Genomic DNA, 25,594 nt, shown 5'->3' on the forward strand with positions numbered 1-25,594 from the left:
ATAACCAAATCAACTTCACCATTAAATCAAAGTTATACAACTTCCTTACATTACCTTTGTCTTAAGGCATGCTTTTAAAAGCTAATCACTCTAACGGGAAGTGAAATCTTCAAGTCATAGATCATACATAGAAGAACCCAAAAATCTTTTATTATGTACCAAGAACTTTTTGTAAAATGATTCAATACAATTCTTCTTCATTATGATTGGTTGCATTTTTCGTTGGATGAAAAGGCTGCTTGAGAAGACAGACCAAAAGGTGGCAACATGCTTATTGTGAAATCTTCCTAACAAAAACCCAACATCAACATCTAAAACAAATGAAATAGGAAGGAAATGAAAGTGATGGTGGGCACTAGAGAGAAGGAAGGGGATCAGCAAGGAGGGAGGTCGGAAGGGGGAGGCAGGAGAGTTTGAAGGGGCCCTTTTCCGTTCTTTACTACCCACGCCATTTTCAGTCCCCACGATGTGTGAACCTCCAAATGACAGTGCATGAACCACAACCCTGCATATATTCCATGGATATTGAGTAAACAAACATTATTATAATTTTCATATATGCAATGATATGATTTAATGCAAAGTTGAATGGGAAATGAGTTGAGATTGTGTGAATATTTTGTAGGTATTACCTGGATTGTCTACATGGAATCTGATAGCAGCCCAACCTCCTTTGGGAACTCCCACAATGTTTCTCTCAACAGGGTCAATGAGGTTAAAGTTGGGTGCATCTGTTGATTCATTGTAGTTTCCAACACCTTGGCCCACCACAAAGAAATTGAAACCATGGAGATGGACAGGATGGCTGTCTGTGCTGAAGATGTTGGTGTCTTGAAGAATTAATTGAACAGTTGTGTTGAAGGGAAGGACTTTTACTCTAGTCCCATTCACAGCCTATGTATTATTGGGTGGAGTGCCAGTGTAATTGAATGGGAATGGAGGATTGTCTAGAAAATTGGTCTTATAGACTCCTTTCATCTACTTGAAATAGTGGGACTAAAGAAGAGTAGTGTTTGGGAGAACAAAAGAAATGTTGTTGATAGAGGTAGTGAATATTGTTCCAATGGGTGCCTGGCATGTGGCATTTCCCATCCCCTCTATGTTGGGTTGTGTTATATTCTTCCATGACTAACCAACAGAGTTAATAGGGGGGTTAGAATGGGGGCAGAGCCCCTCCTTCATTGCGCCGATTGCATAGTGGGGGCATGGGGGGGGGGGGGTTACAGGGGGTTTGAGGGGTACAGGTAACCCCACTAGACCCTATATTAGGTTGGGCTGACCTACCTATGGTTTTGTGCATGATTTTTCACACATGGTTTTATACACGATGGTTTTTAGTCTATGGTTTTGGATGTGATGGTTTTTGGTCCACGGTATTGGATGCTTCGATGTGTATAAATATGTATTGTAGCATTGAAAGTTACATAATGAAAAATCAAGCTGGTAGTCCCAATTTTGGGATCCAGTGGAAATCTCTGTGCATATGTGTTTTATGTGTTATGCTCTCGCATTTTTTATTTTCTGTATTTTAGAATTCCTATGCAGGTAATTTACGTATGAGGTTAAAACCTACATTTGGTATCAAAGCTATTTTGGCTTCAAGGGGACGCCATTGTTGCTGAGGGGCTTCACTCGGGCCTGTGGTAGACCCTATTCAGTGGGAGATTTGCGAGATCGATTCTAGTGATAAAAGAAGATGGCGAGCAATGGAAAGATAGAGATCAAGAAATTTAATGGTTAGAGTTTTGAGTTGTGGAAACTCAAGATGGAGGATTTGTTGGTTGATTAAGATCAATGGATCATGGTAGATCTGGGTACTAAACCAACGGGAGTGTCTGATGAAGAATGGAAGAAATTAGATCGGAAGGCAAAGAGCACAATAGGATTCTATGTCTCAGATTCAGTATTGTTGAATGTATCAAGGGAAGCTATAGCTAAGGCTTTGTGGGACAAGTTAGGGACTTTTTACCAATCTAAGTCTCTGGTGAATAAACTGTTCCTGCGGAAAAAGCTGTATAACCTGAGGATGAAAGACAGAGACTCGGTAACAAAGCATATGAACACATTTAATACTGTGGTAAATAAGTTATTATCTATTGATATTAAAATTTCAGATGAAGATAAGTGCATCAGTTTGTTTTGTTCTCTACCAGATTCGTGGGATAGTCTGGTTATTGCAATAGGTAGTAATACCACTGCCTTGCAGTTTGATGAAATAGTCTCATCCTTTCTGACGGAGGAGATGAGACGAAAAAATATGGAGAGCCAGAATGGTGATGCCTTGTTTATACGAGGATGGTCCCAAAACAAAAACAAAAATAAGTCATCGAGTGGGAGACCTAAATCTCCAGGAAAATTTGTAAAGGTGGTGTGCTGGAACTACCGAAAGGAAGGGTGCTATAAAAGGGACTCTAAATCTAAAGCTCCTGATAAAGGAAAGGGATCTAATGATGCTCCTTCTATGGAAGTGAAAACCACCTCAGATGAAGGTGGGGATGTGTACTTGGCTTCTTCAAGTACACATGTAGATCATGAGGCATGGTTGATTGACTCAGGTGAATCCTTTCACTTCACGCCTCGTAAAGAGTGGTTCTGTGAGTATGAGAAATATGATGGTGGTGATGTCTTCTTGGGGGTTGACAAGAATGCTAGAATCTTTGGTTGCAGAAAAGTAAAGTTGAAGTTGCAAGGTGGAAGGGCTAGAACACTTCCGTGTGTTCTGCATATTCCTGATTTAGCCAGAAATCTCATTTTTGTAAGCAAGCTGGATGACGCAGGTGTAAAAATAGTGTTCGATAAGGACACCTACAAGATGGTTCGGGGGAACTGGTATTGATGTGGGGAATTCGAATTGGAACTCTATACAAGTTGCAAGCTAGGACTATTGTTGATGGGTGCTACAGTTTTGTGGTTACTAAAAGTGGAGCAGAAAATCTAGTGGTCTCTGAAGAGAAGACCATGTTGTGGCATCAAAGGCTTGGAAATATTGGAGAGAAGGGCCTTCGAATACTTCATAGTAAAGGTATGGTAGAAGGTATGAGTAATAGCTCTCTGAATTTTGATTTCTGTGAAAATTGTGTATATGCGAAGCATAATCGGGTGAGTTTCCCCTCTAGTGGTAAGAAGGAAAAACATATATTAGAGCTTGTGCATAGTGATGTGTTTGGACCTATGAAGGTTCCATCACTAGGTAATATTGTGTACTATGTATCATTTATAGATGACGTCTCAAGGAATACATGGATATATTTCCTTAAGAAGAAATCTGAAGTTTTTGACAGGTTTAAAAAATTGAAGTCTCTGGTGGAAAACTAGATAGAGAAGAAGATAAATATGTTGAGGACAGATAACGTTGGAGAGTTTTGCAGTAAGAAATTTGAAGAATTTTGTAAGAAGTGTGGTATATCACAACAGAATAATACTCCATATACACCTCAGCAAAATGGAGTTACAGAAAGAATAAACAAGACGTTGATGGAAAGGGAAAGAAGCATGCTCAGTGGTGTCGGGATAGGACAAGAATTCTGGGCAGAGGTGGTGGAGACTACATGTTACCTTGTCAATAGATCACCTTCATCAGCATTGGAAGATAAGACGCCACAAGAGGTGTCGATTGGTAAGAAACTTTCTCTTTCACATCTGAGGGTATTTGGATCTGATGCATATGTACATGTTCCAAAGGAGAAAATAACTAAGTTGGATAGTAAATATGAAAAGTGCATATTTATTGGGTATAAGGATGGTTTAAAGGGTTATAAGCTTTGGAACCCAGTACCAAGGAAGGTTGTGTATAGATGAGATGTGGTGTTGAGAGAGGTGAAAGATGTTATTAAACATGGAGTCCAACCAAAGGAACATGAGAAGATAGAGTTTTAGCTAAAGGAGGAAGAATCAGTGTCTACAACAGAGGAGGAATCAGAAGATGAAGAGCCACAAACTCTGGGTGTGAGAAGATCGGTTCGAGAAAGAAGGCAACCAGGAAGGTATAGTCCATCTGCTTTATGTTCAAATTTTGCTTTATCTATTACTAATGATGATCCCATAACTGTGAAGGAAGTAGTAGATTCAGAGGATGGAAAATTCTATAAAGAAGCCATGGTTGATGAAATGGCATCTTTGCAAAAAAATGAGGCTTGGGATCTAGTGGAGTTATCGGCTGAGAGGAAACCCATTGGTAGAAAATGGGTGTTCAAGAAGAAGATAAGTGTAGAAGGAAAGGTGGAGAAATGCAAAGCTCGGTTGGTAGAAAAAGGTTATTCCCATGTGTCGGGAATTGATTCTGGTGATATTTTTTCTCTTGTTTCCAAGGTAGCTTCTATTAGATTACTATTATCTGTTGCTTCTACTTTTGATTTTGAGGTAGAACAGATGAATGTGAAGATAACATTTCTTCACAGGGATCTGGAAGAGGAGATCTACATGAAGCAACCTAAAGGTCTTGTGATGAAGCATAAGAAATAACTGGTATAAAAGTTAAAGAAGTCTCTTTATGGGTTAAAACAGTCACCGAGGATGTGGTATCAGAAATTTGATACATTTATACAGGGACTTGGCTTCACCAAAAGCAAAGAAGATCACTGTGTGTATTTTAAATTAGTCAGTGACCATGTTATTTATCTGGTCTTGTATGTGGATGATATGTTGCTAGTTGGAAATTACAAAGAAATTATCTAGGATCTGAAGACCCATTTTTCCTCCAAATTTGACATGAAAGATCTTGGTGCTACAAACTATATTTTGGGCATGGAAATTATAAGAGATCGGACAAAGAGGAAGCTCTGGTTAAACTAGAGGAAGTATGTCGAGACAATAATGTAAAGGTTTAATATGCAGGATAGTAAACCGGTGAAGGTTCCTATTCCTGTAGGTGTATAATTATCTGTTGAACAGTGTCCCAAGACATAAGAAGTGGAAGAGGACATGTCCCGTGTTCCATATGCAAGTGTAGTCTGCAGCCTAATGTATGTGATGGCCTGTACTAGACCATACATTGCACATGCAATGGGAGTATTGAGCAGGTTTATGTAAAAACTAGGGAAGGAGCACTAGATAGTAATGAAGCAGGTCTTCAGGTATTTGCGTGGCACTACTGATTATGGTTTTTGCTACCGAGGAAGACTAGGATTGGATAGAGTGTTGGATATTCATGGCTTTGTTGATGCAGACTAGGCTAGAGATCTGGATCAAAGAAGATCTACAAGTGGGTATTTGTTTAACCTATTTCGAGGTGTAGTTAGTTTGATGAGTAAGAAACAATTTGTAGTGGCATTATCAACTATAGAGGCAGAATACATGGTAGCCACTCATGCAAGCAAGGAAGCAGTTTGGTTGCATAGATTGTGTTCAAGTATCGGGTTAGTATAGGGATCTATAAGGATAGACTGTGACAGCCAAAGTGAAATTTTCTTGGCAAAGAACCCTGCATATCATTCAAAGACAAAGCAGATTGATGTTCAGTATCACTTTGTGAGGGATATGATGGAAAACAAAAATGTGTTGCTGGTAAAGGTGGATACCTTGAAGAATACTACAGATGCATTGAAAAAATCGGTGAGCTCTGAGAAGTTCTCTTGGTGTAGAGAAACAATGGGCATTGCAGGGCTGGATAAATGAGTAACCTCTCTTGTGGCCCCCTGTGGAAGGAAAACAACAAGTGGGAGAATGTTGGGTTGTGTTATATTCTTTCGATGACTTGCCCACGTAGTTAATTGGGGGTTTAGAAGGGGGGCAAAGCCCCCCCTTCGTTGAACTGATTGCGTAGCGAGGGGGGGGGGCAGGGTCACAGGCAGTTTGAGGGGTGCAGGTAACCCCACTCTATGGGGTCTAGGTCAACGCCCCATAAAACTTTGTTGTTGGACACTATATTAGGTTGGGCAAGCCTACCTATGATTTTATGCATGATTTTTCACACATGGTTTTGGACACGATGATTTTTGGTCTATGATTTTGTACGCGATGGTTTTTAGTCCATGGTATTGTATGCTTCAGAATGTATAAATGTGTATTATAACATTGAAAGGAACATAATGAAAAATCAAGCTGCTAGTCCCAATTTTTGGATCTAGGGGAAAATCTCTTTGTATATGTGTTTTGTATGTTATTCTTAATAAGCCCCAAAATGGGTAACTATATGGGCTTATTTTGCCTATTATTCTCATTTAATCCACCATTATCCATAGTTTTATGCATGCTCCTAAATATATTTATGTTAATTGAGTGAATGGGAGTAGTCAATTTACCACAAAGTCTAATACATGTTTATTCTAGATTTTTGGACATTTTTGGACCAAGACCAGGCATTTATGAGAAGATTGGCAGCCAAACTCAAATAAACAAGACTGAGGATTTATAGGAGGGGTGTCTCTTGCACTAAATTACCCCTTCCTTGAGTTCTCCATCAACAGATCGGAGTTCAACAATCAACCAAAGATGATTTCAGAGGGTAGACGAGCAAGTCTAGTGAAGTGGCTATTATCTTCAGTTCTAGGAAGCCGAGTTCCTTGATTTTAAGAGGACTGTTGGAGGTCCCCATTTGTATAAATAAGGAGGCTTAGGGCCTCAGTTTTGTTCGTTATATTTTAGTTAGATGTTAGCCATTTGATAGTCTATTTTCGCACTTTAGTGCATCCTTGTAATCACCTCATTTTCGAGCTCCTTTTGTAGACAGTTTTGTGATGTAACTATTATTTTTTGATCAATGAAGATGAATCCAGCTTTGAACCAGCACTGATCTTTCCTAAGGGGCTATAGCTCTTGGGGTTGGGCCCAGCCGAAGTGCCCAGTACCTCCTTTGTGTACTTCTATGTGTTTCTAATGCATTCATAGAATAATTTCTGTTATTTAATTTAAATCTTGCTTTGTTACTTAGGTTGTTTTTGATGATTAATATAGTTGTTCTTGCTTCAGGTTGATTTGATAGTTTGGTAATAGAAAAGATCCACAAAAATTCTACCAAGAAGGCCTTGGTCTCCTTTCTCCCTCCTTGGGACCATGAATTGAGACCAAGGCACTCTTACTGCCACAAAAACACTATTTTTTTGCCTTCCATAGCAATTGCTAGTGTTAGATTTTGAGTTGGAAAAGTTGATATACGTTGTGTTTGCATGCTTAGATCCGTTCTAGCTTAGTTTCCAAAGCTTTCTTGCATAACTTCCTGTCCATAAAGTTCTGTTCATCACTTTTCTGGTTTTTAGGGCAGAATTAGGTCAAAATAGGTAAAACTTTGTTTTCTTGGCTTTTGCTTGGGTCGGTTTTGAAAAAAAGTGTGCAGAACACATTTAAGACACTCCAGCCTATCCTTCCTCCATCATACAACCTGCTCCAATCCCTCTCTCAAAATTTGCTTCACTCATTCACCATACTTTCCCAACTTCTCGTAATTTCTACATTTTTCTGCAACATTTCTTCCTTCACCTTTGAACAAATCCAACCATCTTCTTCATTCCTGACCTTCATTCATCAGGTCCTAGACCCCTTAACATTTCTATCCATCCTCAATTCCCACCTTGCCACTGTTTTTTCCATCCTCAACCCTCTAAAAACCACTTTCAACCTCTTCATGTAGAACTTCCTATAGAATTTCCTATAGATCCCCTGCATCCTCCTGTAGAAGTTCATGCAAGCAATTTTTTGAAGTCCGATCATAGTGTAAATCTCCAAAAGGGTGCTAGGGACTCGTTAGGTCCTCTCCACACCTTCCTAACCTCCTGCAAACACCTGCTCCATTTCCTTTCACCTCTAAACCTCTGCACAATCACAAATAGTTAAAACACAAGCATAATAATTCTGCATAAAATTGCTCAAAAATACAAAAAAATGATTTTTCCATATTTCCTTTTACAATTAGCTTAAACACATGCATTTTACCTTTTCAATAGTCAATGTCATCCATTTCAGTAGTTTACATCTCTTTTCTTGCACAAGTAGGGTTAGTCGGTAAAACTAGGGTTTGCTAGGGTTTGTGTTTCCTTTCAGCTTTCATCTTCTTTCTACAAGTAGACTAGCACCTTTTGAGTTAACTTCCTTCCATCACAGTTAAAATCTTCTTCTCAGAACTCATAAAAGTTGAATTGAGCTACTAGCAAACTTGTGCCAACTGATCAAGTGACAGCCTGCAGTAAGAGCTAGTACTTGTGCATATAGCACCGTCGCTTCCAAGTTTGTTACAAAATACCAGGTTGATAAAAGTAAATTAGGGAGTCCCAGGATTTGTAGCATCATTGCTGCAATACTAGAGCTCACCATCTTTTTGGTGCCGTTGCTGGGGAAGCATCAGAGTATTTTGTGATTACTGCTTTTCTTCTATTTTCTACTGCAACCTTCTGCTAAAGTAGTTTATTTCAGCAAGAGTAGATTAGTTGTTTCATTTCAATTCTGCAATTTCAATTTTGAAAAAGTAGATTAGACCATTTCCTACTTTCATTTCAATTCCGCAATTTCATTTCAGCAAGTGTAGATTAGCATTTCCTACTTTAATTCCAATTCTGCAATTTCATTTCAGCAAAATAGATTAGTCATTTCCTGCTTTCATTTCAATTTTGCATTTTCATTTCAGCAAGATAGATCTTAGTTAGTTGTAGTTCAATCTATTTCATTTTTTCAGGTACAAGTATAAAAAATGAAACAAAAATAAACCAAAAATATTTCCTTTCATGCCTCGTAGGAGTAGAGATAATTCAGAAAAATGTTTGCACAACACCGCCACTACTTCACACAGCCAACCTTCTCTCTTCTTCGATGGCTGCAATCAAGAAACACCCTTAGGTAACAGCTAGACATATTTTGAGAACCTATAGGGGAAGAAGAAGAAGAAAACCATTCCTTTGGAGCCCATGGCTGAAAATAGAAATGTTCGGAGCAGTACTTTTTCTTCCAACTCATCCATTGGAGGTGAAATTGGAAACATGTGGGAAGATCTCAAGAGCGAGATGAGGCAGATGCTTGCCATGCATATCAAAAGATATCGAGAGGAAGCAGAGAGGGCTTTGGCCATCTTTTGTCCCAAGTGCACTAGAAAGCATCCTAGGAACGAATGTCCACTGCACTCTATAGAAGTGTGTTTTGTCTGTGAAGAAGACCATCCTACAAACGAGTGCCCTTCCTTACCCGAATTTAAAGCTATGTACCAAGGGTTGAAGGAGCCACTGAACCACTCTATTTCATGAAGCAAAGGAGGCCACATGGACACAGACCTTACCAGCGGGGAATGCAAGGGGACATCCCAGACATATTACAACCCCTATCAAGCCACTTCCATGCCTTCCTGGGGTCCCCTTGCTCATCCTTCCTGGTCCACACCCTCCCCTTGGTCGTATCCATCTCAATACCATACTCAACCAGCTGCTCACTTGCTCCATTCTCACGCTCAACCACAACCTCACTAGAATGCACCTCATCAGGGGTGGAGGCCCCAATACAACTCTCCTCCCACTCTTTTTCCCCCACCACCTGCTCAACCACAACCATTACCTCCTACTCCTCCAAGACAACCCCAGATACCTACTCAACCAAACCCAAACGATAATAACAAACAGACCCAGCAGGTATATACTGGAGAAACAACATGCCCTACCTATGCTGTGGAGATTCAGGAGATCAACCTATGATCTAGGAAGGTCCTCCCATATAGCCAACCTCCTCCTACGAAGGATGAGGAAGAGAAATAGGAAACTGAACCCAAAGCCATTCCACCCTTTCCTAAGAGACTAACTGGAACCACGCAACCAACCCCAGAAGAAACTGAACTTCTGGGAGAACTTAAACAGTTATGTGTGAAAATACCACTTCTCCAAGTGATAAAAGATGTACCAATCTACAACAAGTTGATCAAAGAGAAGTGTTTCAGGCACCTAGGCAGACGCAAGAGAGACGTCCCAACTATCAATGTCATAGGACAACTGTCTGACCAAATGTTGGGACAGGTAATCTATCCGAAATATCTAGACCTAGGAGTCCTGTAGTAAATTTCCACATCAATGGCACCATAATCACCCACACCTTGATTGATCTACGGGCTGCCATTAACGTAATGACCAAGGACACTATGCTCAAACTCAACCTTCTGAGTTCCCTAAGAAAGGCCTCAACAGTACTGTAGTTGTTAGACCTATCCACTGTGACTCCTGAGGGGATGTTGGAAGATGTCATGGTCTCCATTGATTCCTGGGAGTACCCTACTAACTTCTTGGTTCTTCAGCCAAAGGCAAAGCTCACTAGGTATCCCCTCATCTTGGGGAGGCCTTGGTTAGCTATTGCAGATGCTTACATTAGCTGCCGAGCTAGGAGCATGACCATCAAGAATGGGCATATGTCCAAATAGCTAGTCCTATATCCTCCTGCCCAACCTCTGCTAGAACATGACTTACCTCTCTAGTTGGAGGAGGAAGATGAGGATGAAGTCTACTCAGCACCATTGTGCATAGTGGAAGCCACCAAGGGGGGTCGTCAAACCGAGGATGATCTTATTGAGAATTTGATTCAAAATCCAACCCCCGGTGTGTTGCCATTTGAAGAGTTGGTGGAGAAAACCCAAGCTAATGCTTTAGTTGATCTCAGTGTGGCTGATCCGACCTCTCTCTGAGTTAAGAATGTGGAATTTGGCCCTAAAAGAACCTTGAAGATCAACTCATCCCTATCCACCTCTCAGGAGAAAGAGTTGTGTAGCTTATTGATCAGCCATTTGGATGCTTTTTCTTGGAGCTATCAGGAGATGAGAGGAGTCCACCCTTCAGTCTGTACTCATCACATTTACATTAAAGAGGATTGTAAACCAGTCAAGCAACCTCAAAGGAGGATGAATCCAGCCCTTAAGGACATTGTCAAATAAGAACTACAAAAGTTGTTGGATGCATGATTCATCTACCCCATCTCTGACAGCGAATGGGTTTCTCCTTTGGTGCTTGTGCCCAAGAAAAATGGGAAGTGGAGAATCTGTGTAGATTATTGAGAACTTAAATAAGCCACCAAGAAGGACCATTTCCCTTTTCCTTTCATAGATCAAGTGTTAGATGGCCTGGCAGGGAAGAAGTTCTCTTCCTTCCTAGATGGGTTTAGTAAGTAAAACTAGATCCAAATTAGCCCGAAAGAACAAGATAAGACAACTTTCACTTTTCCATGGGGTACCTTTGCCTACCGAGTCCTTCCCTTTGGGTTGTGCAACGCTCCTGCCACTTTCCAGCGAGCAGTACTGAGTATATTCGTTGAGTTGGTTCATGATTCAATGGAAATCTATATGGATGACTTTACCCCTTATGGTTCTAACTTCCAAAAAGCTTTGACTAACCTGAGGAAAGTTTTAGCCAAGTGTATTGAAATGAACCTCTCCCTCAATCCCGATAAATGTGAATTCCTAATGACTGAAGGGACTTTGCTAGGTCATACAATTTCTCAACAAGGTTTACAGGTGGATCCCAAAAAGATTGCTATCATCCAAAGGGTCCCGCCTCCTCAAAAGGTAAGAGGTGTTCATAGTTTTCTAGGCTTAGCAGGATATTATAGAAGATTCATTAAATATTTTAGCAAGCTAGCCTCTCCATTTTTTGGTCTTTTGGGAAATGATGATGAGTTCATATGGATTGACAACTGTCAAGAGGCTGTGGATGCTTTGAAAGGTAAGCTGATAACTGCCCCAATCTTGAGAGGTTCAAACTGGGCCCTACCTTTCCACATTCACACAGATGCCTCAAACAAAGCCATAGGAGAATTCTTAGGATGAGTTGAAGAGAAGCTACTGTATGCCACATATTTTGTCAGTAAAAACCTATCCAAGGTAGAATTGAACTACACTGTAACCGAAAAATATCTCTTGGTTGTAGTCCATTCCCTAAACAAGTTCAGACACTACATCACGAGCTATCAAACATTCGTACATACTGATCATACTGCAATTAGGTATTTGATGAATAAACCTGATGTAAACGCTCGCATAATTAGATGGTTACTTCTATTGCAGCAATTTGATTTGACCATTGTTGATAAGCCAGGTAAGGAAAATGTTGTTGCTAATTTTCTGTCTAGACTAGATCTGCCTACAGGTGAAGAAGGGATGGTGAATGATCAGATGCCAGATGAAAACCTCTTTGCTATTTCAATACTCTCTCCATGGTTTTCTGATATAGCAAATTATTTGGTTTCAACACAGTTTCCGCCATACCTATCCTCAAAAGAGAAGAGAAGGATCGTAAGGAAAAGTGCCCCATTCACTTCGATTGGGGGCAATCTTTTTAAACTTGGCGCAGATCAAATTTTGAGGTGATGTGTCAGGGAGGAGGAGGTTTTTGACATCCTCCTAACCTGTCATGATGGGCCCTGTGGGGGCCACTTTGCAGCAAAGAGAACCGCCTTCAAAATTCTGCAGGTAGGGTATTATTGGCCCACTCTTCATCAAGATGTCAGGAGATACATCATTCAATGTGAACGATGTCAAAGGATGGTGAAACCTACTCCAAAGGATGAGATGCCCTTGCAGCCTCAAGTGACTTTTGAGCCATTTGAGAAGTGGGGCATGGACTTTGTGGGTCCTATCAACCCTCCTTCAAAATAGAAGTCTTACATCATTGTGTGCATGAATTACCTGACAAAGTGGGTAGAAACAAAGGCAATCAAAGCAGCAATAGAGGAAAAAGTAGCTGAGTTTTTGAGGGAAAATATCTTCAACAAGTTTGGCTACCCAAGAGAATTAGCCATAGATCAAAGAAGTTAGTTTACCTCTAACCTAACTGAAGACTTGCTCACCCATCACAATATCAAGCACAGAACATCCACCCCTTATCATCCGCAAGCAAATGGACAGGTGGAAGTTACTAACAGAGCTTTGGAAAGGATTTTTACTAAGGTAGTGAGTAGCAACAGAAAATATTGGGTATATCGTTTGGTTAAGGCCACCTAGGCCTATAACACTACTTGGAAAACTACAATAGGTTTCACACCCTGTGAGCTAGTCTATGGGAAGAAGGCTTTGTTGTCCATAGAATTTGAATATAACACATTGATTCAAGATACAAGTATTTCAAGGGAAAGCTGAGGACAAGATGGTTGGGACCATATACAGTGGAAACATGCAATGACAATGGTTCAATCCTTATCGGACCATTGATGAAGAAGCCATCTCCATGCTCATCAATGTTCATAGACTGAAGATCTACAGGAAGCTCCTTTCCAAGAAGGAGTTCATTGAGAGTCTAGGTAAATCATATTGGTAGTGGAGTAGGTCTCTGTCTCCACTCCACCTACACCCTGAGCAAAAAAAAAAAAAAAAAAAAAAAAAAAAAAAAAAAAAAAAAAAAGAAAAAAACACAGAAATAAGAAAATGGAATAAAATATCCCTGGGTGAAAGCCTCTTCGAGGTGCCCAGGGCAGATAGTGAAGGTGAAAACCTCCTGGAGGTGCCCCAGTTGTCTCAGACTAAAAAAAAAAAAAAAAAAAAAAAGAGAAAAAATAAAGCTAACTTCTTTTGAATAAAATGCAAGTTGCAGGAAGGTCATTGCAGGTTGTAGGAGGGTTGCACAAGACAAAAACAAAGGACATGACTAGGCTGCATGCATCCCTTAGAGTCCATTCCTCCATCATCGTTACCCTTTCCAAAGTTTTGGTCGCATTTGGTCTGAACTTTCGCATCCTACAGGAAACTCGGTATCTTCTACAGGAGGATCTTGTAGAAACTACAGAAAAGCCAAAATCGAACTGAGAGGAAGACCCGAAGGTTGGAAATCTATCTATGAGGCCTGTGAACCTCCCTACCACCATCCATCTCCCTATGTCACCATTCCATCCCTCTACACCTTCATTGCACTCGCTTTTATGTCCCTGCACAGTCACACATAGAAATTCTGTTCCATTCATGTTGTAAACAAAAAAAATTGATGACAAAAAAACAGCATCCTTTTCACTCACCCCTACCTGATACCTTCCATATGTGATTCCTTTTTAGCCAAGACCTTCTTTAGCAGTTGTAGCCCTACTCAGATATTAGCTTGAATCTTAGAAGGAGAAGCAGCTACAGGGAATCCTACAGGATTCCTGTAGCAGCTCATCCCTCTGAAAAGCATACTCCAGAGAAAGGGTCAACACAGTAGGATGTACGAAACATGCAAGGAGCTGTGTTTGAACGTGAGATCATCAGCAAAAGCCCGAGGCTGGGCATGCAAAGCGCAAGCAGCAACAACAATGAAGAAATGGGTGCCAAAATTTGAAATATGCATAACATTGTCACGATTGAGCAGGTAAGTGCCTAAACCTACTCCTCGATTTTATGAATCATATTTCAGAGCTTCATGAACTATGGGAATGGTAATGATTGAATGGAATCAGTGGCCAGCTGATTGGTCACCCTTGTGCAGCTACACACCCTCGTGGAATTCAAATGAGCCCCATCAAATTCAAAACTACCGATTAGAAATGTAGCCTGCACATGTGGTATGTCCATTCAGGAAAAAACATTCAAGACTGGTAGTGGTGGCGACGGATAACGGGAGTAAGGGAGGTGATGGCAGTCAGAAAACATGCATAACCATTATGACTGTGACGTAGGACCAACAGTCTGGATGGGGATAACATACCCATCCGGCCACCTCATCTCCTCACCTCGGATTACGCCAATACTTAAAAGACAGCTCAGTTGAAGCCTTCACCGCCCTTTGTTCATTTTTCACTCACGACGTTCTCGGCTGCAGTACGCACCTACCACTTCTAGAGCAGCCAACTAGTGGTCCTCCCCCAGTTTTCTGCCAGTTTTTTAAAAAACCTTCCCACATATCGGGCTCTATAGGAGCACCATTACATTCTATAGGAGCTGGAAGATTTCTACAGGAAGGTTTCTACAAGAAAGGCAGAGAACAGCTCTAAAGAAGGAAAACCCGGGATTTTCGTCGAAATTCAAGCTCAAAATGAGGTAGGCTCAGGAATCCTCTCTGCATATGACTTGTTTGAGTAAGGTGGTGAATTAAACACAGCATTGGATTGACAAAAAAAGTGAAATTCGGCCTGCATATTTTCCCTGAGTTCCACACAATTTTCTGCTTTCTTCTCTGCATCCAAATTCTACCTCCACCTTTTTCAAATTCTACTGTAAGGGAAATACATGCAACCGTAGAGGCCAGCCTGTGTGTGAAAAAAACGAATTTTCATATCTATCTACTTGCTGAAAAGAACTTGTGTCCTTATCCTCTATTCTGTAAAAAAAAAATTCTTTTCAAAAACAGAAGTCAAATTCAGGATAACAACAATTTAAAATAGAGGAATTATTGCAATTTGATGTTTTAAGGATAATCACACGGGAAATTCGTTCTTTCATTTCAGGAAATGACAGAATTCAACTATCCTCTATTTTAGTGTTGCCTGCTTTTCTCACCTGAGCATTTTTTTTCTGGTTAAAACACAAAAACGAAGCACTCAACACCATGCTAGGAGGATTCATGACAAAAGAACCTTTAAACTCTAGCAAATTGCATGAGCACCCTGAGGTGGTGGCCCTCTTCACCAGGGCAAACTGGATATCTTTCTTTGAAAGAATTTAGGGATATGATGAGGAGGTGACTAAAGAATTTTTGATGTCCCTAAGACCACATTTGAAGACATGCCACAGTTAGTTTTAGGAGTCTGACCATAGAGCTTACACCTGATTTCATCAATAGAATCACCGGTCTTCCACTGGGGCTCCCTTGGAGCAAAGAGGAGAAATCATTAGGACAAGTTTCTAAGAAGACATTTTTTCTGCCTGAGGAGCATCCTGTAGAAGATAAAAATGGGGTTAGAAGAACAAGCTTGCCTCCTCTCTAGAGTGAAGTCAACTACCAAATAATGAATTATATCACATGTGAAGGGAGGTTTAGCATAATTTATGGTTATCATTTCAGGCTGTTGCATGAATTAAGATATGGGATGGACTTACCTCCAGCTAGAAAAATGAGCCTCCCATATTTCCTCCTCCAGTATTTGATTGAATGTGGCACAAAGCTAAATGCAAGGGTCCCAGATCAGTTGTCCCACCATGGGCTCATCAAACTGTTGGTGGAAGATTCCTTACACACCTATACTTTCCCCATAGCTTGGGAAATTTTTAGAAATATGTCTAGGGATGATGACATCAGAACTTTGACTGAGGACATTAGCCCATCTAGCAGTGATGAGGAGGAGCAAACTGAAGAAATTGAGAAGAACAATAATGAGGAAGCACAAGACATTCAAGTAGAGGGAAAAACAGAGGAGAAACAGGAAGAAAAATATGAATTTGACAAGACTACTACTGAGCCTAAGGCAGAAAGGGTGACAACCTCAAAAATAGAGAAGAGAAAAAGGACAAAGGTTGGGAAGAAAAAGGCCAAGAAAGCCCAAAGAAGACTACCATAGCTAAGGAAAGGACCCAGCAAGAAAAAGAAAAGACACACCCTGAGATATCAGTGACACAAGAAGAAACAGTGGACATAGGCAAAGCTGTAGGAAATGAAGAGTAGAAAGAAACATCCCCTGAAACATTGGCAAGGGAAGCAGCAGCTATGCTTGCTGCATTAAGCACACCTACAAAACAAAAAGGAAAAAGAAAAAGGAAAACCTCCATGTATTTTAAAGTCAGAAGAAGCACAAGGATCAAAGTGGGCAAACCCCAGCCACCATCAAAGGAACCAATTATCATTGAAGATAAACCCACTTAAAAGAAGATAGAATATCCTTCTAAGATATCTACACCTTTGAAAGAGGAAGCCCCAAAACCTCCATCTGGAAAGAGAGAATCAAGTTGATGGACTCAAAGGCAGTTCTACAGTCAGTTGAAACATCTCTATAGGAAACTCTAGCCAAGTTAAAAGAAACTAAAAAATTGGAGGAGAAGGTAGTAGAACAGTCAAAGGGGGAGAGCAAGGCCAAAGAAATACTTCAACCATTACAATCTACTAGAGGGTGGGAAAATCATCCCATAGAAATTTGTTGTACCTCTATTCTTGGAATTAGAAAAAGAGAGGGTTAGAACCCACACATGGATGCAAATCACTAAATCTAAAGGAGTTGAGGACATAGGCCACATGGAGGACAAGCTAGAGAAATTAAGAGGGGAGTTGGCCATGGTAAGGCACATATAAAGCAGTAAAAGAGCCCAGCTACAAGAGGAGAACGAACTGCTGAAAAAGCAGTTGCAGCAACAGGAAGTTCATAAGGGAGATAGGTTGTCCAGTTTGGGAGGGTAGCAGTAGCAAGAAGGTCCTCTAACAAACAACAAAGAAATAGAAGCAAGAGGGAGAACCACAAGCTAATGTTGAAATGCTAATGAAACTTCTACAAGAAAAGGAGTCTCAGGCAACAGAAGAAGTGTAGATTTTAAAACAGAAGTTGCAGGAAAAAGAAGCCCAAATGGCCTGCATGGCTAGCTGGACATTAGAAGCCTTGCAATGTATGCAACCTGCTAGATCCTATGCATTATATCTTAAAGACCAATTGCTACAATTTCAAATTAAAACATTGGCCCAAAGGGGTACCATCCCATTCCAGAATTACAATCAGTTTATACATTTATGTGATAGTAGCTCAGCTGAAGATAAGGCCAAGTTAGAAGAATTCTATTTACACAACCTGGCACTTCCTAACAGAAATCTATGGGACCCAAACACTACATTAGGATACCCACAACTCATGGCTATGGCTTCTTGGTTAAGCCATGAGGAAAAGAGGGCAGTAGAGATTCAGAAGATTATGACCAGGGTGCTAAGTGAACCACTCATGTTAAGGGCAGAACCAGAAGATCCCTCAGCTCTCATATATGCCCATTGGCACCTTTCAGAAAACCCTCAAATTGCACCTGACTATGTTGAAAGGCAAGCACAGGCCATTGCTCACTTTGAAATATGGAAAGACTGTTTGGTGATAACTGCCTTCATGCTTGCACAAGAAGATGGAATACATTGTCCCATAGTGTGAAAATAAGAGAGTATCACTCCCCAACCAGAATGAGGGAGGCTATGAGAATAGTACCCTTATATAAACAATCAATGCAGAACTTGAAAGCCAACTAGATTGGCCTTAAGTTCAGCCCTCCACTATTGCTAGGGCTATTAGAAGGGGTTAAGGAAGAAGAGGAACAAAAACAATGGGAGGAAATGGACAGAAAGGCAAGTTTTCATGACAGAGAAGCAGACATCACCTTAGAAGCCTGGGATGTCAGGGAGGTAGTCAAAGCTATCAAAGATGAAGAACTGGACTAGTTGCTTTGACGATGACCAACACATTCAACAGGGGGTGATGATGAGCCCCAGAAATGGGTAACTATATGGGCTCATTTTGCATATTATTCTCATTTAATCCACCATTCTCCATAGTTTTACGCATGATTTTGAATATATTTATGTTAATTGAATGAATGGGAATAGTCACTTTATCACAAAGTCTAATACATGTTTATTGTAGATTTTTGGACATTTTTGGAGCAAGACCAGGCATTTATGAGCAGATTGGCAGCCAAACTCGAAGAAACAAGACTGAGGATTTATAAGAGGGGTGTCTCTTGCACTAAATGACCCCTTCCTTGAGTTCTCCATCAACATCTTGGAGTTCAACATCCCACCAAAGATGATTTCAAGGTGCAATCGAGCAAGTTTAGTGAAGTGGCTATTATCTTCAGTTCTAGGAAGCTGAGTTCCTTGATTTTAGGAGGACTATTGGAGGTCCCCGTTCGTATAAATAAGAAGGCTTAGGGCCTCAGTTTTTTAGTCACATTTTAGTTAGATGTTAGCCATTTGATAGTCTATTTTCGCACTTTAGTGGAGCCTTGTAATCAGCTCATTTTCGAGCTCCTTTTGCAGACAGTTTTGTGATGTAACTATTATTTTTTGATCAATGAAGATGAATCCAACTTTGAACCAACTATGATCTTTCCTAGGGGGTTGTAGCTCTTGGCGTTGGGCCCAACCCAAGTGCCCAGTACCTCCTTTTTGTACTTATATGTGTTTTTATTGCATTCATAGAATAATCTCTATTATTTAGGTTAACTCTTGCTTTGTCACTTAGGTTGTTTTTGATGATTAAGATAGTTGTTATTGCTTCAGGTTGATTTGATAGTTTGATAACAGAAAAGATCCACAAAAAGGCTACCAAGCGGGCCTTGATCTCCTTTCTCTCTCCTTGGGACCATGAATTGAGACCAAGGCACTCTTGCTACCACAAAACACAATTTTTTTGCCTTCCAATGCAATTGCTAGTGTTCGATTTTGAGTTGGAAAAGTTGATATCAGTTGTGTTTGCATGCTTAGATTTGTTCTTGCTCAGTTTGCATAGCTTTCTTGCATAAATTCTTGTCCATAAAGTTATGTTCATCACTTTTCTGGTTTCTAGGGCAGAATTAGGTCAAAATAGGTAAAACTTTGTTTTCTTGGCTTTTGTTTGGGTTAGTTTTGAAAAGAAGTGTGCAGAACACCTCTAATACACTCCATCCTATCCTTACTCTTTCATACAACCTGCTCCAATCCCTCTCTCGAAATTTCCTTCACTCATTTGCCATACTTTCCCAACTTGCCCTAATTTCTATTTTTTTGTGCAACATTGCTTCCTTCACCTTTGAACAAATCCAACCATCTTCTTCACTACTGAGCTTCATTCATGAGGTCCTAGACCCCTTAACATCTCTATCCATCCTTCATTCGCACCTTCCCACCATTTTTTCCATCTTCAACCCTTTAAAAACCACTTTCGGCCTCTTCCTGTAGAACTTCCTGTAGAATTTCTTGTAGATCCCCTGCAGCCTCCTGTAGAAGTCCATGCGAGCAATTTTTCAAAGTCTGATCATGGTGGAAATCTCTAGAAGGGTGCTAGCGACTCCTTAGGTCCTCTCTACAACTTCCCAACCTCCCGCAAACACCCACTCTGTTTCCTTTTGCCTCTAAACCTCTGCACAGTCACAAATAGTTAAAACACAAGCATAATAATTCTGCATAAAATTGCTCAAAAACACAAAAATATGATTTTTCCATATTTCCCTTTAGAAGTAGCTTAAACACATGCATTTTACCTTTTCAATAATATATGGAATCCATTTCAGTAGTTTACATCTCTTTTCTTGCACAAGTAGGGTTAGTCAGTAAAACTAGGGTTTGCTAGGGTTTGTGCTTCCTTTCAGCTTTCATCTTCTTTCTGCAAGTAGACTAGCCTCTTTTGAGTTAGCTTCCTTCCATTACAGTTAAAATCTTCTTTTGAGAACTCATAGAGGTTGGCTTGAGCTCCTAGTGAACTTGTGGTAGCTGATCAATTGACGGCCTGTAGTAAGTGCTAGTACTTGTGCATATAGCACCATCGCTTTCAAGTTTGTTACGAACTACCGGGACGATAAAAGTAAAATAGGGCATCCCAGGAGTTGTAGAATCATTTCTGCAATACTGGAGCTCACCAATGCTCTCGCATTGTCTATTTTCTCTGTTTCAGAATTTGTATGCAGGTAATTTCTGTACGGGGTTAAAACCTACACTTTAGACAAGGATTCAATCCCAGACCAACTATAAAGAAAAACTTCTTGTCCACTATTTGAGGAACCAATGCAGGGAATTGTGAGTTAGCCAAGCTTCTCAGTTTTGCACTAAAGTTGGCTGCAAAGGAAGTGTCATTAAGGGCAGGGAGTTTAGGCATCATAACGATAGAAGAGGTATTAGAGTTGGAAATGTTGTAGCTCACAATTCCTATAACAGTGGAGTTATCAAATGTTCCACCACTTTTAACAAATGGGTGAACTAGTATGTAAAATTGGTTAACCCCTCCAACATTAATAGTAGCATTAACAATACTCACTTGATACGACTCTTGAGAGTGGGCTAGACAAGTGGTCTGGTGGAATGGCGATTTAGGATTGCGGAAGGACCTATGACGGTAGACCTGTAAAGACTTCTGCACCACTGCCAATACCATGAGCAATACGAAAAACCAAAAATGACAAGGAGAGTCACACGAATCATGAATCCCCCCAAGGGGAGGACGCTACGCCTCCCCCCAGTGAAAATGAAACTCCTCAAATGCATGAGGAAGGTATCAGACAAAATGAACAAGATGGCTCTAGAGTGGGAACAGATCCACAAAATGCCAAGACAGATGACAAAGAGCATCCCCAAGTAACATCGACCACCTGTAAGCCGGTTGTTGCTGAACGACCGAAGATAGAGCTCCCAAGTCACCAGATCAATGCTCAGATCCAGTATATGAGAGATCATGCCCTGATTGGCAAATTCATAGGACTATGGCCTACAGAGAAAGCGTTGCATGGTTGGATCGCAGCTAAGTGGAAGCCGAAAGGACACATAACCCTACAGTTGGGGCCTAAAGGCTTCTTCACGGCCATCTTTAACTTCTTAGAAGACAGAAACAGAGTCCTAGATGGAGGGCCCTATTTCTTCAATGCAGCAGGTTTGTATCTCAGGCACTAGGTTGAGCGATTTAATCTAGACAAAGAAGATCTTAGCTGGGCACCCATCTGGATCCATCTCTACTCCCTCCCTCTAGAATACTAGGACAAAGAGTCTTTACAAGACATTGGCAATGGTCTAGGTGAATTTATCAAAATCACAGAGGAGACAAAACTTCAAAGATACACTTCATATGCCCGAATCTACGTGTATATGCATCTCAGTAAGGCACTTCTAGATGTGGTAAGTCTCTATCATTACGATGTTGAATGGGTTCATTTAATAGATTATGAACATGTCCCATTTCGATGCAGGAGATGCCATGCCCTTGGCCATCTGTTTCATGACTGTCCTTTAAATCAGAAACCCTCAGCCCCCTCAGCCTCTGATAAGCCTGATTCAGATGGCTTCACTAGAGTCACCAATCACAGGAAAAACCACAAAAAACCTACTTCAAACCCTAAGATGCCTCATGCCAGTTCATCCAAGCCTTCCACGAGCAATAGTTTTGAAACGTTGGCCCGCCAGGATGTATATAACTCTGAAAACCCCAGCCCCTCAGAGGAGGGACCCAAGATGGATACGCAATCTTCCCATATCAGTTCCAAGAAATCCCAAAAAGATAAACAACCTATAGATCTATCCTCCTCTGCTCCTAGTAAAGTCCCAGCTTGGAACTCTCAGGGTATGGAGGTAGATAACATGCAGCCCGCCTCTACAATGGAAACAGAAACAACAGAAGGAATAAATGATACCCAGCACATGGAAGAGGAACCTGAGAGCATAGATATTGGGGATCTGGATATTCTTGGCCTAGAGCAGGCATGCAAAACAAAAAATTATGATAAAATTCCAGAGAGACAGCTGGAGAATCTGGAAGTGATCCTCTCAAGGGCACAATGGCAAAAATCCCTAGGCATTCAGCCTGGAGGTATTTGGGATGGGAAAAACACTACCAAAGACAACAAAAAGAGAGGAAGAAAAATAGATCTCCAACGAACCATCCACATCGGGGAAATGCTGGTGGAGTCAGGAAGATACTCCAAGCTTACAAAGTATTACAACTCTCTCCCCAACATTCCATCATGAAGCTAATCTCATGGAATATAAGAGGGCTTAATGGCCCTGGGAAATGCAGACTGATTAAAAATATGATACAGCAAGAGAAGCCTCAAATCCTCTTCTTGCAAGAAACCAAATGCAACTCTACATCTCTAGACCAAACTACTGCAAAAGTCTGGCCAGGTAGTCTTGCAGCCGTGGTGGATGCCTCTAGTGCTTCAGGTGGCCTGGCAATCATTTGGGACGCAAGAGCCATTATGCTCAATAACATACATGCAAACAAGCATTTCATTCAAGCTACTTTCCACATCACAGGGACAAGTATACACAATCATTTAACCAATTTCTACCTTCCCCAGAAGGTTGTGTACAAGGTAGACAATCTGAATACCCTGTATTTACTCAATGTTGAAAGAACTCATCCACTCTGGATCACTGGAGGTGACTTCAATATGATAACCAAGCTGGAAGAAAAGCAGGGTGGAAGAAACAAACTGGACAAGGAAAGTAATAATCTAAAAGATTTCATTCAAAACAACTGGCTCATTGACATGCCATTCAATAATGGACTTTACACTTGGAATAATAAAAGAGTAGGTTCGTATCAGATAGCTTCTCGTCTGGATAGATTCTTACTCTCAGACAATGCCATTCATCTAGGAGGAGATCTCTCAGCTTCAATACTGCCGCTCTCAGGTTCAGATCACTGGCCAATTTCTCTCCAATGGTCAAGACCAGGCAATGCTACCCATCGGCCTTTTCGCTTTGAAGCCTTTTGGATGACAAAACCGGATTTCATCAACCTAATAAATTCGGAATGGAACAATTTCTCTCCTCCAAATGGCTCAAAAATGTTTCAATTTCAGCAAAAGCTTAAACATCTCAAGAGTAAAATAAAACAATGGAACCATTCTTCTTTTGGTAACATTTTCCAGGCTCAAATTGCTCTTGATCAAGATATGAAATGACTGCAGCAAAGGATCATCATAGAAGGCAGATCAGAGGGGCTTCCAAAACACGAAAATTCTCTTGAAGCTTAGATATCAGAGAGAGAAAAACAGGAAGAAATTCTGTGGAGGCAAAAATCGAGAATTAGATGGCTCAAGGAAGGCGAAAAAAACACAAATTTTTTTCACCGTACTACTATTCAACGAAGAATGAATAATAACATAACTCACATCCAAAATGAGCAGGGGGTAAAAGTGGAAAATCATGAAGATATCGAACAAGAACTTCTCAACTACTTCAAGCAGGCTCATCAAGAACCACAGGTAGATAGATCACCGGCCATAGAAAAAATAACAAAGAACATTCCAAAAGTCATCACAGAGGAGCACAATCAACTCTTACTCAGGCCGATTGACTTACAGGAGGTGGAAAGTGCAGTACGTCAATTAAAAGAAGGGAAGGCGCCTGGCCCTGACGGTTTTACTTCCAATTTTTTCCACAATTTCTGGGATCTGATTAAAATGGAAGTCTGGTAGGTCATTGAGGAATCGAGAACTTCGTGGTGGATGCTTCCAACCATGAATGCTACATTCATCGCCCTCATTCCCAAGGAAGCTCAATCTAGTACCCCTGACAAATACCATCCTATTTCCCTGTGTAACGTCATTTACAAGATCGTCTCCAAAATCATTGCCTCAAGACTCAAATCGTTGCTACCACTACTCATTTCGCCAGAGAAATCAGGATATGTGGAAGGCAGGCAGATCATGGATGGCATCATCCTTACTCATGAAATCATTCACTCCCTGAAGCACTCCAAAAAATTAGGTATGCTCCTTAAAATAGACCTCTCAAAAGCCTTTGATAGTTTAAGCTGGATGTATATTCAAAAGACTCTAATTGCCTTCGGTTTCTCTCTCCCTTGGGTAAGATGGGTAATGAGTCTCATATCCTCCTCCTTCTTCTCTATTCTAATCAATGGCATTCCCTCCTCTCCTTTCCATCCTTCTAGAGGAATCAGACAGGGAGACCCACTCTCCCCTTTTCTCTTTGTCATTATGGCGGAAGGTCTTGGCCGAAGCATAAAAAATGCTCTGCAATCCTAGAAATTAAGAGGCCTTTCCTTTTCTAACACCCCTACTTTTACCCACCAGCAATTCGTGGATGACAACATGCTTTTTGGCCATCCTTCAGTCCAGGAAGCACATCAATTCAAATCTCTATTGACAGACTTTTCGGATGCCTCTGGCACAAGAATAAATAAAGCCAAATCCCAAATTTTCTTTTTTCATACCCCTGCTGTCACCCAAGCTTCAATCGCCCACATACTTGGATTCACAATTGCTGCTCTCCCTTCCAAATATCTTGGAGCTCCCATGACTGACTCTGCTCTGAAACACTCATCTTGGAGGGTGCTCTTAGAAAAACTAGAGGCATGCCTCTCCTCCTGGACTCATAGGGCCCTCAATATGGCCAGTCGTTTAGTCTTAATTAAGGTGGTTCTCCAATCTATGCCGCTGTATCTCTTCTCGATCCTGGCCACACCCAAATGGGTTCTCAAAGAAATCAAACATCTCCAGTGATCCTTTCTGTGGGGAAATTCAGGACAAAATCGCAAATGGGCTCTGGTTAAATGGGACACAGTTTGTCTTCCGAAGATTGCAGGTGGAACTGGACTTCGTGATCCTTATCACAGTAACGTGGTCATGGGTGCTCGCATTTGGTGGAAATGGCTTACCTCACCGTTCACCCCCTGGGCCACCCTCTGGACAACAAAATATGCCAGTAATCGACCTATAGAAGAACTAATCCAAATTTCAGAAGTCAGTCCGGGATCTCTAATCTGGAATGCGGCCAAGCAACACAAGATCTTAATTCAGCAGCATAGTTTCTGGGAAGTTAAGGAGGGCAACACGGCAAGGTTCTAGGAAGATTCCTGGCAACAACAACCCAAGTTAAAGGACTTGATCTCACCTCATCAAATTTCAGAGCTGGAAATGCAAACACTTGACAAAGTCAAGCAATTCTGGAGTCCTTCCATAACACAGGGGTACAGGCAATGGCTACGCACGGACCACATCTTAAGACATGGCACGGAATCAGCTCAACAGATTCTTGGTACAAAACTAACTAAGAGGAGAATACAATATTTAGATAAAAAGGATGTTCTCAGATGGGGCTATGAAGAAAAAGGGACTTTCACCACTCAGGAGGCCTACAAC

The 25,594-nt window shown here is 40.9% G+C and overlaps 1 pseudogene; it reads right to left on the reverse strand.

Moving 5' to 3' along the window:
• Nucleotides 1-374: 374 nt before the first annotated feature.
• The window catches only part of LOC149265549 (laccase-12-like), a 30,382-nt pseudogene continuing 5,162 nt past the window's right edge, over nucleotides 375-25,594 (reverse strand).

Source organism: Pinus tabuliformis, chromosome 6, assembly GCF_031772625.1.
Source record: "Pinus tabuliformis cultivar Carrire ecotype Pingquan chromosome 6, CPIR1, whole genome shotgun sequence".
Taxonomy (NCBI): Eukaryota; Viridiplantae; Streptophyta; class Pinopsida; order Pinales; family Pinaceae; genus Pinus; species Pinus tabuliformis.